Below are 18115 nucleotides of genomic sequence, written 5' to 3'. Positions count from 1 at the left end.
TACCAGTAAGCATTTTCTATTAACACTTTCAATGACTAAATATAAGTCTACAGTAAATATATAACATAATTTATATAATCCCCTACTCAAAGAAACTTTAGACTTCTTTAAATTGACCTTTTTATGAATTATGCTGATTGAATATATTTAATTTTGACTCCATCTTTATTTACTTCTGATAGACCCCTAAAACTGGTAGGTCCAAGTGTATAGACATTTTAAAGGCTTAGGAAATCTATTTTCAAATTGCCCTTTAAAAGTTTATTTCAACTTACTTATTCCTCAGTATGAAAATGCTCGCTGTCCCACACTCTAATCAACCCTAGGAATTATATATCCTTCATGTCTACCCATTTGATACGTGAAAAGAGGTCCTGTTATTGTTTCAGTTTGCATTTCTATATTAATGATATTTAACATTTTTTTCATAAGGTTGATGTTTTTTAAAAAATAACCTGTGTGAATTGCCTGTTGATGCCTTTTTCTTTCTACGATATATAAATGACTATATTTTCCTTCTCAGTTGGTAGGAGTTTTCCACTTGTTCAACACAGGTTGAAACATTTCCCCCCTGTTGATCACCTGCCCTTTAATTCTGTTTATCTCATACTGTTCAAGTGCAGAAATCCTCATGATATCTCATCAAATCTCATTTATTTTCCCTTATAATTTCCCTTTTCTGTTTTATTCCTTTAAAGGTCTTTCTGAACCCAAGACATTTGTTCATATTTTCTGGTGGTGCTTTTACAGTTTTATCTGCATTTAGCTCTTAAATCCACTTTGAACATATTTTGATATACAGTAAAACACAGTGCTTGCTCCCATATTCATATCATAGAAAGTACACATAGAAAATGATTATTTTATGATACTTTGGAGTAAACAAATGGGGCTGTTCACAGAATTTATTAGCCACTCCTGTCTCTAGGAAGATGGCATCCCAGCTCATCTACAACCCACTACTGGCATACCACTGGCACTTCTGCTATAAGTAAAGACATGACTTTATAAAAAAATAATTAATCAATCATACAAGTTATTGAGTAATTCATTCTTTCCTCACCCATTTGGAATGTCATTTTCATTGTATGCTAAAAACATGTATACATGGGTCTTTTTCTGGTGTTTCTACTGTTTTGTTCATCTGTGTGCCTGTCCTGACACCCACACGACCCATTCCACATTCCATAGCTTTTTAATATGTTCAAATCTCTGGCAATGCAAGTTTCATCTTAAAATTTTCTTTCAAAAATGGTGAGTCTCAGCTTTTTATCCTTCCAAATGAACTTTAGAATGTTTCTCAAAAATTCACGTTTGAAAAGAATTGAATTAAATATAAACATCACTTTGGAAAGCATTGACATCACACAATATTTTGTTTTTTCCATTTGGAAGACATTTATTCACATCATCTGTGTGACTCAATGAACTTTAGTAGTTTTTTCTATATGGGTAGACCCTTCTTTTAAGGTCTTTGCTATGGGTTTTTAATTTTTGTTGCTATTTTTAATAATATCTTTTTCCCATTATATTTTCTAGATGACTGTTATTTGCATAAAGGAAAACCATAAATTCAATTTGTACAGTCACCAGACTATTAAATATGGTCCATCTGTTTTGCCATATTCTGTATGTAAGGACACCAATATGGAGAAAAACACTGTCCTCTGATAACAGTCTTGGGAGTGTACAGCATAAACTCAGAGCATTAATTCCACATTACTTGAGTGGTTTCTTATTTTTAAAAAATGTATTTGTATAAATGGCATCCATGAAAAGACAGAACCACAGAATATTCTTTCCATCTTCTCAATTTGATTTTAGCTTTTATACCTAAACATGTTGGAAGATATATTCTTAAAAAAACAAATGGTTTAAAGGCTAAAATATTCCATATAGTTACTTTAGAATTTATAGGCATTTAGATTTTTTATAAACCTCTCTGACTATTTTATTTCCCCAAATTATTTCCATGCTCAATAGCGATCTCACCAATGATATTTGTGATGGCAAGACACAGAGATACTCAGAACCAAATTGGTGAATTTTATAAGCAAATCTCCTTTTCCTACAGTGGTATCATTAGTTAAAAAAAAATCAAAGATTTCAATAAACCATTTCAAAGGTTCAAATCAAGTCCCAAGTCAGGAAACAAACAGCTCTAAGTTATTTCTTCTTCCAAAATTGGGCCGAAAGAAAGTGGTTGAGCAGGTTGTGAAATGCTATCGGCATCTTGTAGAGGGATGACTGTCTTCCAGGCTTGCAGATGCTGTGTTTTAAAGAAAAGGAGAGAAATCAGCAGATCTTTGAGTTTTCCTGGGACTAGACTAAAAGATTTTTAAACCAGTTACTTTCAACTACTTCAGGTGCATGAAAACTGCTCTCAGGCTTTATTGAATTGCAGGTTAATAGACAGGAACTAAATTAGGTCTATAATTTCAGATGTCCTTTTTTAATGACTCATTTTTCTGTCAATAAAATTGACAACAGAGACCAGTACAGTTCCTTAGCCCACTTCTGACAGGTCTTCTTGAGTCATGTGACCCAGTCCAGGGTTGCCAGATATAGGCTGCCCTTCTCTACTGGCCTTTTCATGGAAATAAGATTACAGAAATGTAGCCTGAGAAAACCCAGGGAGGTCTGCAGCAGACATGAGGGATGGCATCAATCATTCACCAGAAGGTCTCACATAGGACATTTTCATTGATAGTGCGGACTTTATTTGGGTATTAAAAGATGAAGTACATTGCTTTTCTGGTAAAAGTCATCTCCTTTGGCATGGGGCTCCTTATCGACCTCAGAAGCTCCTAAAAGATTCAGATAGCTTATCTCTTTCAGAGACTGAGAATCTCTTAGACGAAATAGGGAAGTTAGGTTTAACCATGAACTGAAGTCACATAAAGAATTTGCAAAATGTGCACATCACAAGGAAAAAACTCTAGTAATCCTTTTCAAAGGGGGAAAAGATGGATAATCCTCAGCTTTATTCTGACATTTACTCCCCTGAGTTTATTGGATAATGTACTCAGATAGACTGTAGTAATTCAAGATTTAAAGACAGACAACAAAGGGACAGCTATATAAGCTTGCCAATGGAGTCACATTGTGATATGCTAAATAAAAGCTATTTTGATGATAATCCATTTTGCACACACACACACCGCTCCACTTTTAGAAGAGAAAAATTAAGAAGTCTAGAGAGAATTACGAGGTCAAGTACACAGTTTATATCACTAAGATATGAATACATGTTAAGCATCATTAATTTTTTTAATTTAATTAATTAAATGAAAAGATAAAAGAATATTTTTTCAAACTGATGCTAGCTGTTCAAGAAATAAAAATGACAAATTTATGATAAGATGCTCATTCTCATTCAAAGTAAAAAAAAAAAGAAAAAAGAAGAAAATATTTTGCATAGATTAAATTGACAACGATATACATTTTTTTAAGTTAAATAACATGTTCACTGACCAGGATATGGGAAACTGGCATTCTCATCTTTTGTTGTTGTGAATATAAGTTGGTAGAAGTTCTATAGAGAGCAATTTGGGCATATCCATCAAAATCACAGATGCAGCCTAATGTTTCAGTAAGTGCTAATTTGAGGAAATGATTCTACTGATATACTCCCACTCATGCAAAATGTTTTTGATAAAGATATTAATTGAAGAATTGCTGGCACTACCAAAACCAAAAAACTTGAAAACAAGTGTGCATCAGTAGAGAGCTATTAAATATATAGCCTTGGCTTTTATATGTGAACAATGATATAGGACCTCTTAGAAGAAGGATAAGGCAGACAACCAGGTAAAAACTCGTGGGATTCAAGTTTAATGACAAAACCAAAATGCAGAATAATGTGCAAAATACAATTCTATTTCCACGTATAGTCTTATCAGTGCATAGATTAGCTCCAGAGGGATGCATTAAAAAAACAACAAAAGTGGCTACATATGGGGATAAAAATGAGAAAACATTTAAATTTATATCATACACAGATGTTACCCAGAGCAAAAAAAAAAAATAAAATAATAATGAAATTAAATGGAGAAAGAAAGAGAAAAAGAAAACATAAAAATAATTCTTTGTGTGCAATCAACTCAACATAATAAGTAAAACACTTACTGTACAATAGGCAATATGACTTTATTGGTAATTATTCTATCTGTTTTTATAGGATTTTAGATTTTTAAAACATTTTCCTAAAGTTGGTGCAGGAGATCTATGTTTGAAAACTTGGACCCATGCTGACTCATTGCCTAATTGTGAGGAAGTCGTTTTATCTTTTTATACTTTTATGTCTTACTCTTTGTACAATGACTATAAAACTTCTATCTTTCTATCTTTTCAAAACCAAATGTAATGTTGAAAAATAAACCACAGAATGGAATGATTTCTTTTTTTTAACAAGCATGCTCCCATAGTTCTAAAAATGGTTTCATTGGAATTCTTAGAGAAGGAGTAGATTATTTTAATGTTATTCTTTTTAATTCAAAGAATTATTTCCCTAAACCTTTCCTTTTTCTTGTGTTTTCTCTAATTTGAGTTAACATATTTTAGCAACTTCTGTTCTCATTTGGGTTTTTGATGTCAGGCTTTATTTAGCTGCTGCCGCCAATGCAATGAGTTACCCAACCTTTTAACATTGCCAGTCTCATCCTTGCAACTACCATGTGCCTGCCCAGCCTCCCTGAAGTACCTTGGGTACTCTGTTTTCATACAGTTCCAATAATTTTCTTACAGATTTCCACCAAGCCAGGTTCTTGCTCAGACTGTTGTTAGTTTTGCTGAGGCTAGGAGCTGCTGTCAGCTCTGATTAGATTCTACTTCTCAGCTACAAGTATATTGTGGAATGTGCTTCCATAATAAAATTTAGTCTGAAATAGACTGTGTGCTAAAGGTCAAACTAAATTAGCCCTTGGCTTCCCCCTAGATTCTAAATTGATGTGCTAGTTCACAAATCTCCTCTATTTGTTTGCAGAATGGCATAACCTTAGCAGAAAAGAGTTCTGATAATCCACCCAGCTGGCCCCATTATCTTCTGGTGGCTTTACTTGGAATGGTTGGATTCCAGGAGTCTGAAATCCTTGCTGCTCTAAAATTTGATAATCTGGATCAATCCAAGTTCTCTCCTTGCTGGAATCCCCACTGATATATCTTCTTTTAATTGTATATGCTGTCCTCCTTCCCATTGGTTTCTGTATTGGTTCTACTCTTAGGCTAGTCCTTGATAGACTTATATAATGCTAGTACCACAAAGGAATGGGGGAGCTCTTTAAGTATTGATCTATAGGAGATAACCAAGACCCCAGTGAGATCTCAGACACTAGAGTAGAAGTGAATCTCAACTATGAGGCCTTTATTAGGTACCTATTATTTAGCCTCAAATAGCATTTAATATAGTTGGGGGGATGAGACATGGACACGTGAATAGGCTATAGAAAATGGTAAATGATGAGTACTGAATAAATGGTACATAAATTCAAACATTTTGGAATTGAATAATCAAAATCCAATCACCTCCAGCTTGGATAAGCATGGAAGACTTCTTGGGCAATTTCAACTGAGTTTTTAAGGATGTGATGGACTTAGGCCGTTGAAGTGGGGGGAATACTACTCATGGAAGAGAAGGCATAAACCAAAGATAGAAGGAGCAACAAGCAATGAAATAGTTTCAGGGTACAGTGAGAAGACACAGTAACTGGAATGGAGGTTTTTTGAAATGTAGTTCATAGGCCTTGCCATACCCAGAGACCCCTTCTTTCAGAAACTCTCCAGCCACAGCCTCCTGCTTAGGCAAAAAGACCTAGCCTCCCTCCCTTTCTCATAACTCAGGCAAAAGACTCCAAAGTGAGTGAATTACCGCTGGGATAGTGTTCCGGTGTGACAGCCTCTGCCCAGAAGAGGAGAGAGTGCTTTGTTGTTGACTTATGTATACCAGCCACCTTTGGAGTTTGAAGATTGGTCATGTGTTAGCAAAAGGAAGCAAAGACAGCGTGACAGAGTGGCCAAATAGGACATGATCCCTCATTCACTCCCTTAGATCTTGAGTCTCTTCTTGGCATCTCAAGAAGGCAGCGGTCCCGGTGGTTCCTATAAGAGACGAGCAGGTTGAAGCTCATGGGGCAGGGCTCTTAACGTCAGGCTCTTAACCCAGTGGCCAGAGAAACTGGGCTACCATGGGGGTGAAGATGAGGAGAGCACAGAGGCCATGCTGTCTTTCAACTTATGAGGCTTCTTTCCCAGTTTACAAATTTGGGACCTAATCCATTTACAGATAGCATTACCTGGAGGAGAGACACGTATCTTTGTCTTTATTTGGAGAGGCAGTATAGCATAGGGGTTAAAAGTCCAAAAACCAGTCATCTAAGTATTTAGAATTAAATCCCATTATTAGCTGTTTAACCCAGGGCAGGTTACCATGTCTCGGCCTCCCATTCCATCTCTGAAAACAACCAGGAAGATGGCACTATTTACATATACCTCACAGGACTGTCCCAGGAATTCTATCAAGTACTTAGCACAGAGCACAAAGTAAGAACTACATGAGCATTGTTAAATAAACACAGCCTCTTTTTATTTCCATAGATCCCATATAAGTACAGTGGACACCTCACAGATTTCTGTCCCATCTCAGGCCCCTATGGACTTAGGTAACAGTCATTTTCATAATGAATATATGATACGATGGCATAAGGAGTCTTGTTTGGGGACCCTGCTAACAGCATAAATAAAAAAGGTACATTTTTAAAAAGGACTCCAGAATTTCTTTCTTTCCACAACATGGAACAGCAGGGAGAGAAAACTATAGGCCCTCCTGTTGGGACTACAGACCCCATGGCAGGACAGCAGGACACATTCTCTCCGTGTGCAAGAACACGGCCCATCAGAGTGGCAAGATGGCCAGAGCAGTAACACAGTGGTCAGGTCAACAAAGCCTTTTTAAAACCACTTATTATTTGAGGGGAACCTGGGTGGCTAAGTGGAAAAGACTCTGCCTTCAGCTCAGGTCATGATCCTAGGGTCCTGGGATCGAGCCCGCATCAGGCTTTCTCTCTGCTCGGGAGGGAGCCTGCTTCCCTTCCTCTCTCTCTGCCTGCCTGTCTGCCTAGTGATCTCTGCCTGTCAAATACATAAATAAAGTCTTTAAAAAAAGTCACTTATTATTTGAAATTCTCTAAAGCTGAACAAGGACAGCAGTATCTCAAACCCATGCAAGCTGACAGTCACTGCCACGGCATGGCTTGGCTCTGTCCCCACCCTGTAATGGCAGACCATAAGCAGAAGAGTGGAACCCTCAATGACAGAAAGAGGGAAGGACTTGAGAGCCCAAGCCAGTGACCAGCAGTTTCCAATGACAGCGGAGCTGACAAAATCTTAGAAGTGCCAGGTTTTCAGACCCATCTGCTTTCCAGTCTCATCGAAACACCCTTGAAACTTGGGGTGAGGTAGGGTGGTTTGTCTTTCTCTCCAAGCCCCCAGAAAGAAGAGTGTTTGCTGACTTTAGACCCGCATGAGGCTTTCCTTGGGTTCTCACACACCTAACTTCTAGCAGAGCCTCACTTTTTGAGCATACCTCACCCCATCCGTGCTCTCTAGACACGCTTTGTCTCGGTCTTCACCTTGCTGATCAAAGCAAGATCTTCCTCTGCCTGAAACTGCTCCATCTTAAAACCTCCTTCCTCTTCTGGTTTCAATTGTCCTCCATCTATTCAAAATACTTGAAAGGACTTCTTCTTCCCAAGCATCACTTCATCGCAACGTTTCCTTTCTCAGAATTCTGCAGTTGCTCTTCTTTGCTTCCTGAATCCCATTAAAATCTGACCATGGGCTTCACTGTCTTCCAGCCATTGGACCCTGCATCCTCCCCTATTTTATTCTGACCCCGACTGCCTATCTGCCATCAGGGCACCTTCTGCTGCCATCAGAGAGTGTTACGCATTGTCCTCCCCTCACCCCTCATCCCTCATGCTGCCTCTTCCCTCTGAATACACCTGCCCCACTCTTGCCCCAACCATGGCTTTAAAAACCCTCAGGATGACGGTTTTCACTCAAGAATTGCTTAGAATTAGCTTTCCCACACAGGAAATCATTTTTCTTCTTCCTCCTCAATTCCTGAGAACCCTGCCATGATACACACAAAGGATGATGAAGAAGATAAGGCTGAGAGTTTGGATAAATAACAGCAACAGCTCACATTTGGGTGGAAGGTTGCAGTCTGCCTACCAGCTCCTCTCACACACACACTCCCTGTGTTCTTGCGATAATCGCTCTTGTTTCATTAGCAGACACCGGGTCCTAAACATCTTTCTTCTTCGTGCCCTCCTACATTTTACATCGTGCTTCACATACATGGAGTGAAAGAAAGCTAGATAGAAAAACTGAGTTTTTACTGTATGGTTTTAGAAAGTAATATCTCCTCGAGTCTTTCAGTTTTCTCACTTTAGAGGTTGGGATGTTAAGTAATTGGCTCCCCCTTCCCTCTACCAGGAGAGCTTTGAAGATTAATGATAGAATTATGAAAAAGATTCATTTTTACAAAATCACCAAGAGAAGAAGTGGAATTTAAGAGAATTGGAGCCCAAAGGGGCATCCAGACTGATCGTGTTCTCCTGTTTCCTTCCTATACGCATTCCAGCATAAAAGATACGATGTAGGCCCAGCTAAAGAAAGAATATGCCATAACCCTAAAGACTTTATCCTAAAAATCAAGACACACACTGGCCATTAGTTCTGTTGACCAGGAGGTTTGACAGAAATATCTTTCAATGGTACACAATTAACTGTGCACATAATTCAGGCCCCTGAGGCAACTTCCAACTAAATGTTCATCATTTCTACAGGCATTAAAACCTATTACCTTGAGGAAGAATGTTCTCAGGAAAGATAGTCTTGGATTTGCATTACTAAATCAGCACTCTGAAATAATGTTTGCTCTATTTTCATATTTGTTGAGAAATGTTAGTATTCTGGGTACTGTTTTTTATCCCCTTAACTACTGATTTTCTTCCTCCCTTAATTCTGGCAAATATTTAATATGCAATCCCATGAGATGTCCCTTTTGGAGAACAAAACAATCTTTCAGAACTGTCAATTATTGTCACTTTGCATTTTGTGCTTTATGTTTTTTTAGAAACTACTTTTTTTTTTTTTTTAGGGCAATGTAACTGGACCCAAGGTATATTTAACCGTAATGAGAGCTTCTCATGAATGGAGGAAAGTGAACAAATGTAGTAGAGGAAAAAGGAGGAAAGAGGAAAAGGTGATCAACACAAAATGAGCATAGATGTGGTGTCTGATGGAATGCTAGGTATTCTACTCTAACTACATGGTAAACATTTTATTTTGAAAAATCTGAAAAAATCCTACAATAAACACATATACACTTCACTTATATTTACTGATTGTTAACATTTTGCCCCATTTGCACACTTTTCTGTGTCTCTACACTTATCTGTATTATCTGTAGATAAGATGAAATGTATATCTATATTATATTGGATATAGATGGAGAGAAAGGAATATACACATAGACATATATTTATGTGTGTATATGCAAAAAGACACATTTATTATGTATGCGTGGATGTATATTTGGCATGTAATATATGTTTATATTTATTATATGAGTATATATACATAATGATCTATTTTAAAGGAAGTTAGAGACATCATAACACCTCACCTCTAAATACTTCAGCATGAATCTCCCCAGAACATAAAATCTGTACCATTATCACTCTCTTTATTAGTATTATTATTTTTGATGTCTTGGACATGTCTCAATTATAAGATCACTTATAATTTCTTAATTGTAAAAACACATTTTCTTATAATTTGAAGGAAATACGGGTTGGAGAATAGGAAGTCTGAGAATATCCCTTTCTTCAACAATGTTTCACCTATCTTAATATCCATTGGTGACCCTGGATTGTTTATTATAAAAATAATATTCCCATTTTCCTGATGAGGAAACCAAGCTGTACTTTCTTTATATTAACCAACTCCTGTGTGGCTAAGCCAGGTTTCGAAACAAGTCTCCAGACTCATAATCCGCCGCTACCTGGTGTCATGCCACCCCATTAAGTTCATGATGAGATTGATTCCAATTCCCATGCCACAACCCAGAAAATAGCCATTGTCCTTCTTAAGACCCCTGTAAATCCCTCTGGGACTTATACTTTCATGGATACTCTGGGGTCTAGCTTCCTGGCCCTGATGGACTGATGTTTGTTAGTCCACACTAACCCTAATGTTAAGCCCAGTTTCTTCCTTTGATTTCTATACATAAAGGGGCTTCTATGTGGGTGGAAGACTTTATTGAAGGTTTGTAGAGATAGTAAAGAGAAGGACAAGGTTGACTCTGCCTCTCCACTTGGAATCTGGAGTTGGACATTAGACATTTCTGTTCTTAAAAGTTTTTTGTCTTGCCTCCATCCTCCTGCCTCACCTACCAAACTTCTCTGTATTTCTCCTGTTATGAACACAGAGATGAACTTCCTTGAATATTTTGATGGAAAATAATTCAGCCATAATTCTCTAACCCCTACAGTTAATTCCACTGTGCCTGCCTTCCAGTGTGTATCCAGACTCAGCCAAAGCTTTAAATCACAACCTGGTCAAGATTTGATAAAGCGTTTGGCTTCCACTGCTTTCTCAGACTTTCTGAGGAAGACAGAAGAAGGTAGACATGGACTTCTTATTAAACAATATCTTGGGAAAATCAATTTATTAATCTAAGGCCCTAAAATAAGGACAGATCTTAGCTTATATACTTTTAAATTTCCTTGGAGGTAAAACACTGACTATGGGTCACTGGAAGGAATGGTAAGAGGTTGGTGGTTTTAGTTGAAACAATGTTGAGGATTGGGTTTCAGATTTACTGTAGCTGGTTTGGGACTATACATGGTGTTAAGTATTTCCATAGAAGAAAGTGACATTTACGTGTCTAAAAAGAATAGGGGAAGGGAAACTTTTTATAGTGATATTATGGAATAAATATAGGTATTTGGGAAGTGATGTCAAACTCAATGAATTATTTTCTGCCTCTGAAAGAATTAAGACAGAATCTTGAAAGGAGAGAGAGAGATACCAAATATTCCCATGTCAGACCAAAATCTCAACCATGGCCTGATTTACCATAAGAGAGAAGAAAGCCAGTCACGATCATAAGAGAGTTTGCAAGAGTTGGCTTAATTTTGTAAATATTTTTGGAATCTTTTATGAGGTTAGTCATTTTTCAAGCACTATCTTTTTCAATCACAAAGACTGATACAGGGAAAAATGTCAGAACTTTAGGCAACTTCCATGCACGCTTTCAAATTTGTACACACATCTAAGGAAACTTTTATGGGTGTTAAACATTAACGTATTTTATTCAAAGGATATTGCCAAAATGTTCCCCAAAACAGAATCCATTCCCCAAACAACCAGTTTTCCCCAAACAGCCACTTATTCCAGGCTTTTCTTTTATATGTACAACTTTGGGGTAACAGACTGTGAGGCATCCAGTTTATCTAATGTACAGCCTTTCATTGCTTTGACATCTAGAAAACGATGTTGATTTCTAGATGCTGTTTTGGGATGAGAGGAAATACAAAAGATTTTCTAATATGTTTCTCCATCAGCTTGTCCCAGCAAAGCAAACAAAATTTGTAAATGGGACAAGGCTCCTGGTTCTGTTGGGATAAAACTGAAAGACGTCCCTCTGAGATGACAGTACTTTGCCTCCCTGCAACGATTTGATACCATCTGCCCACCTCTCCTCCCCTTCTGGGTCTCCCAGCTCCACATTTCCAACCATCGATTGCTTCTGAGATTTGAAAGAGTTTTCTCCCCTGTGGACAGGCCTGTGCCAGAGTTAATAAAAGTTTCACCATGCTGTGCCTCTCTCTCTCACCATCTCAAGAGTAATAATCAGACAAGGGCTATTTCTAAAAGGAAAAAAGAAAAGCCAAGGAGCATTAAGGTAAATTTAAGACACTCATCTTTTGAAGATCTCTCTGCTGAAAGGATTGAGATGAACTGCTCCCCACCTTGGTGTCTTGTTACAGTCTCCTGTGGACAGACCTGCTCCATATTTATTTACATCTGGCTTCTAGAAATTATGTAGACAATACAGAAATGGTGGAAAGAGCATGGTGACAAGTCCAAGGTAGCCAGAAGGATGACTTTGAAAGCCTGGAGGTAACGATGTAAGGAAGTGTCCGTTTATTGGAAGGGGAATTTCAGAAAAGGAAGTAAGAATAGGCAGGATGGAAAAAGCTGAAGAGATGCTGGTTGGCCCTTGGTAACAAAACTCAGATAGCTCTAGGGACCCCTAGGCCAGCCATTTATGTTCTAAGAGAAAGTATATTTTCTTTCTAGGAGTAGAAATTAGAACAAATTATGCACATTTCCCACAAATTTAAGAGGAATCCATTAGCTTTATAAAAAGATTCAGTTTTTTAAATCATATAATTATCAAATTATGGTGCTGTGATATAACAAATAATATATTGTTCACAATTTTTCTTAAGCTTGGTATGAGTTAGGCATTATAAAGGCACTGCTTGGATTACTCCCAGTTTCTAGATGAGGAAATGAAAGTTAAAAGAAACAAAACAGGGGTGCCTGGGTGGCTAAGTCGGTTAAGTGTCTGACTTCAGCTCAGGTCATGATCCCAGGGTCCTGGACCGAGCCTGGCATCACATTACATTGGGCTCCCAGCTCAGCAGAGCCTCTGCTTCTCACTCTCCTCTGCTCATGCGCTCTCTCTCTCTCAAATAAATAAATAAAAATCTTAAAAAAAAAAAAAAAGGAACAAAACAACCTTCCAAAGTGTCCAATTTTACATGAGTAGTAACTGGTGGAACCACACAAACTTTCACAACCTACTGAAGACCCTATACACTAAAGCTGGATTAGCCAATAGAAGAAAACTCCAAAAGAAATATTTGGGGTCTATGGGAAATCGGGGATTATGCAATCCTAATATCCTATCTATGGCTCTACCCGTTCCTCCAAAATGGAGTTCTGGTTAATTTTATTGATGCCACTTTAAGGCCAACCAAATAAAAATGTAGGAATAGGAAAAAAAAAAAAAAGATCGCCAAGAAAGGGTAGTAAGGATAGATAAGAAGGTAGAAAGACAACCAGCTGTTCTCCCATGGCCATGAATGCATTTGACCAGAAGAGATTCACACAAAGGGGGTGCCTGGGTGGCTCAGTTGGTTAAGCATCTGCCTTTGGCTTAAGTCATGATCCCTGAGGCCTGGTACCAAGGCCTGCCTTAGGCTCACTGCTCAGCGGAGGTCCCTTCTTCCTCTGCTCCCCTCCCCACCTTGTGTTCTCTCTCTTTCAAATAAATAAACAAAATCTTTTAAAAAAAGAGAGAGAGAGAAAGATTCACACGCAGTGGAGGAAAGGATGACAAAAGATGTTTGCCAAGAAGAAATAGCATTGCGAACTTGCCTGATGGTGAAAATGCTTACTTCGATGAGGCACCAGTTTTGAGGTAGAAAGAGAACAGGGAGCTCTAATTAAACCACGCTGCCTCAGTCTCCCCAAAGGGAAGGATGTAGGGAACTCCTTGTTGCCATTCACAAGTCACAGAGTTTGACATAGTAATTGGAGCCTTAAAGTGGAAATGCATATGGGGCTCTTAATTGTTTCTAAATCCCTGCTTCATTTAAGCCTTCTGGGGTAAGTAAACACCAGCAACAATTTCCAATCAAACTGGCAAATATTTTATCTTTCTGTTTGCTTCCAGTCAACAATTTGTCTTCAATATTTCAGCTGGATCAGTGTTCAAAAATGGGACTTTGGAGAATCAAGGCTTTTCACCTTGCATTAATTCCTCTGCCTGCCCAATAACAGAAATATCTGTGCACTGCTCAGGAGTCTCACTGAAGATAAATTAGCTAATGTCTGTGGGGGATAATGAAGATTAAAGTGGTGCGTGTACAATTGTCATGAATAATGAACACATTAGCTATAAGTCGTTACTTCAAACACACGTATTACAGCTTATCGATTAGGGAACCTGTGACATTTTACTAGGTGATGGCTCAACTTAAAAGGAGACCCTTTTGAAAAATGATCTACTGACTTTAAATAAGATTTTAAAATAATTTTTCTATTTCAAACCATTAACTGTTTATTTAGGATCCCATCTTATATAGTCATTCATTATTGGCCAAGTCGTTTTGAGCATTTCATAAAAGGATTTCAAATAGTGCCAGATTTTTTTTTTTCCTGACCTAGTTGCTAAGGGCCCTTCTTGAAAAAATTTTCAGAGAATTGGATAACATAGTAAGAAAAAAATAAGTAGAACTGAATTATGACCTCCTACCCACTTGTCGGACTTCCTAAGTCCTCCGTTGCTGTCACTTAGCCCAGCCCCTGGTGTGACCCACCTGATGTGCTTCTCCCAGCTGTGCCCTCTAGTCACTTACCCCCTCTATTTAACTGTCCAATCCACCCCTATTCTGATATCTGGATCCACGATGAATCTTTTAGATTTTGGTAGTGGTTTATGTGAGCAAGCAATCATCTATGGTAACGGATTCTAGAATAACTACAGGTAAGTAACATCTTCATCTTTTCACGTGGGACCCCCTTATCATGTGATATCTGTACTCTAAGCTCCGTGTGCATCACAGAGATTGTTGGCCTGGTCCCTGTCCTCTTGGTGTCAACTCTGTGACCCCTGCACTCTCATCACTTCAGGAATTCTCTATGCTCACCTCCAACCCTCCCTTGGGCTTCTTTGGCCCTTTATTTATTGTGCAAACTGTAAATCTGTTATGACATGTCCCTTGCCACTTCCACTGGACGAATTTCTTTACTAGAAAGAATTTTAAACTAATCTGCTCTCTGTGGCTGCGAATTGGGGATTTTATCATTCTCAGAGACAGAGCCACAAAGGAGAAAGCCAGTGAGAAAGAGAAGCTCGAGTTGTTCATGTTTGAACAAAATCCTAGAATAAGAAAGCTTTCCAAATGTGCACAGAGTCTCTGCTGCATCTGTGTGTCCAACACGCAGCAGGGAGTTGCATGTTCTGCTTATCTTGGGGACCACAAGGCATGTTAAAAATGGTTCCAGATCTTGCCGCCATTCCCCACTAATACTGGCGATGCCGGCACTGTCTGGCAAGGCAGGAGTCCTCGTGGAGAAGGAGACAGAATGTCTAAAGAAGGCAAGCTGAAAGATCTGTCTCTTAGACACTGCCACTGGCCATCTCCAAACTCAGGGCTGAGTTTGGAGCATTGGAGAGAAAGGGGAGGGAAACGAGCTGGCAATTATTTATATGGGATTCATGGAGAAGCAAAAAAATTTTCTAAAGAAAGTCTTTGGCTGAGAGGGAACATGTGAAAAGACTGTTTCTTTATCTTGGTGTTAAATGAACTTCGTAAAGCTGAAATTTTTAGCTTGGCTTCTGTGGAACTCCTTACGGTTCATGGTGGGGGGTAGGGAGGGTTCAAGGGAGAATTCTGCAATTGGACACAGAGTCATGTGGTGTGTACTGGGTAAGGAGAAAATTTCAAGGATAGAGTTCTTAAATGTTCTCAGAGTATCAAAGGATAGTTCATGACCTCAAAACATGTATAAAATTGAATAAAAATTACACATGTAGCAAATTACCCTATGGAATTACTACACCTAAGTATTGTTTCATAGAGGTATGATAAGGATGATCAGTGTAAACAAGAGACACTATTTACTTATTGTTATCATTATTTATTGCTCCTTTTTGATGCACAAACCCAGTGGCAGCAGGATACCTCATGGAAGGCAGTGTAGGTCATAGGATTAACAGGCTGCTGGGATCCTAGGGAGTCATGGCAATTCTCTAAGCCTCTTTTTCAACTCTAAAATTAGGATTAGTTCTTGTGATATTTCAAGTGACCTTTCAACTCTGAACTTCTACCGCACAGACCTTTCTCATATATGATTTAAATGTTTGTGCTCAAGTATATACGTTAAATGCAAACTTTTAAAATAAAAAAGAAAAATTAGGTTAAAAATCCCAAGCTCTTGCATTCTCTTAAAGCCTCTCCAAAAATTATGGCACTTTGAAGTCAAAAACCACTTTGTAATATCGACAGAATTTGGCCTGAAGCACTACTTGCGTATGGTTTGGTGGCAGTCATTGAAAAGAGAATTATAGTTTTGGGGATGCCTAATTTATGAATGACTAAACACTGGCAATAGTTCTTAACCTTTAGTCTACATTAGAATTACCTGGAAGGCTTGTTAAGATACAGATTTCACTGCACCAAACCCAGAATTTCTGTTTCAGTACATTGTTGGTGTAGAGTGTGTGAAATTGTGTTTCTCACATGTTCCCAGGTGACGCTGATGCTCTTGGTCCATAGACAGCCGGCCCTTTACCTCTGCCCTACCCTAATCTCCACACTAGGAGGTGGTCTGGACCTAGGAACAACCTGTTTTGATAGTCACAAAGGAGGCTTAGATCTTTTTTTGTGTTTGTTTTTTGTTTTTTTCTTAAATCTCTGAGAGAAGATAAAAGATGTTTAGAAATTCATAATTAGGGACGCCTGGGTGGCGCAGTTGGTTGGACGACTGCCTTCGGCTCAGGGCGTGATCCTGGAGTCCCGCGATCGAGTCCCACATCGGGCTCCCAGCTCCATGGGGAGTCTGCTTCGCTCTCTGACCTTCTCCTCGCTCATTCTCTCTCTCACACTCTCTCTCTCAAATAAATAAATAAAATAAATAAAAAAAAAAAAGAAATTCATAATTATTTTCAGAAAACTTTGCTCCTTACATCCCGGTATAAATTTATTCTCTTAAACTAGCAGTTTCACTGACTTATTCTGACCTCTAGGTGGCAGCAGCTGTAATCGCTCTCATTTCCCCAAAGAGAAGAAAGGAGCAGTTAGCAGGTTTAAGAGAGAGAGGGAGGGAGGGAGGGAGAGAGACTAACAGCACTGAGCCTCAGGTCTTGGCCAGGCAGAAGCAGAGGCCAACGTTCCTGTCATGGCTCCAGAGGCATGAAATGAATAACGTCCCGGGAATCCTGGGAGACAGCACGGGCTTACTGGAACGTCCTTGCTGTCACCTACTCATGACGACTCACTCAAAGTCAATTTGGGATTTGGGGTTTGTTGTCCTTCCTGGGCTTGAACCCAATATTTTCTCAGTACCTGTTTTTTAATTCCACAGAAGATACTGCTGTGTCTGAGGAACCAGAAATGAGGCCGATGAGCAAGAGAGACCAAAGCCCGGCCTGAGCTCCAGTTCTACTATGTAACCTTCCTGAACTCCTATTTCCTTGTTAGTCAAGGGGGAACTAAGTGGATTGTCACAAGCCCTTGAAGAAGCTATGCAGTTTCTTTCACTACCCATTGCCTGTAGGTAAATCTTCATTAACCGTGTGCTCTATCCCCCACTTTCAAAGGTCACATATAGATCAGAACTGTTTAAATGACACATAAGTGAAATTTGTCAACTTTTATTGATCATACAAACTCTACTTTCTAAATAGTTAAATAAAACCTTTGTATTAATATTTTTAGACACACTGCTAAGTCTTAGCAAAGCTCCTCTTAAATTTTCAATCAGTAAGTAGGACTTATCTAGGAAGTGTTTGGTGAGCCTACTAGGTTTAAGGTATTATCCTAGACCGAAGAGGGCCAGGGTTCTCTGAGCAACATCAGCAGCAACAGCAGCACTGGGGAACTTTTAGAAATGTAGATTCTTGGGCCCCTTCCCTGAACTGCGGAGTCCAAAACTCCAGGGTGGGATCAGCAGTCTGTGTTTTAACCAGATCCCCAGGTAGTTCTGCTGCTTTCTGAAGTTTGAGAACTCCTGCCCGTGGGAAATTCAAGAAAGTATGAAACAAGCTGGTGCAGTGGAGATCAGACTTCAACTAGCTGCACACAAGGTGCTATGTAACAGCTGAGTGTGATAGAGCTTGGGAGTTCCATGCAGAAATAGGGCGCTTTAAGATGGAGTATTAATAGAGGTATTCATAGGGAGGGTATAGTAATACAGTAAGGAGTAAAGGATCTTAAAATGTAGAGCAAGGGAGAAGGACAAAATAAGCTGCAGGAAGAGTCTGAGCTAAGTTTTGGAAGGAGGTTCATAATTAATTCAGAGAAACTCTGGG

The 18115-nt window shown here is 38.8% G+C and overlaps 1 long non-coding RNA gene across 1 annotated transcript in view; it reads right to left on the bottom strand.

Annotated features, from left to right (window-relative positions):
- Positions 1-2197: 2197 nt before the first annotated feature.
- LOC122905646 overlaps positions 2198-18115 on the bottom strand; it is a 250526-nt gene continuing 234608 nt past the window's right edge. Inside the window, exons 2-3 of the long non-coding RNA XR_006384380.1 lie at positions 5867-6096; positions 2198-2269 (exon numbers count right to left, since the gene is read on the bottom strand). This is a non-coding gene — a long non-coding RNA (uncharacterized LOC122905646). The remainder of the gene's footprint in view (positions 2270-5866; positions 6097-18115) is intronic.

Source organism: Neovison vison, chromosome 1, assembly GCF_020171115.1.
Source record: "Neovison vison isolate M4711 chromosome 1, ASM_NN_V1, whole genome shotgun sequence".
NCBI lineage: Eukaryota > Metazoa > Chordata > Mammalia > Carnivora > Mustelidae > Neogale > Neogale vison.
The sequence above is the reverse complement of the archived record's forward strand: the minus strand, read 5'-3'. Positions and strand labels throughout refer to the sequence as shown.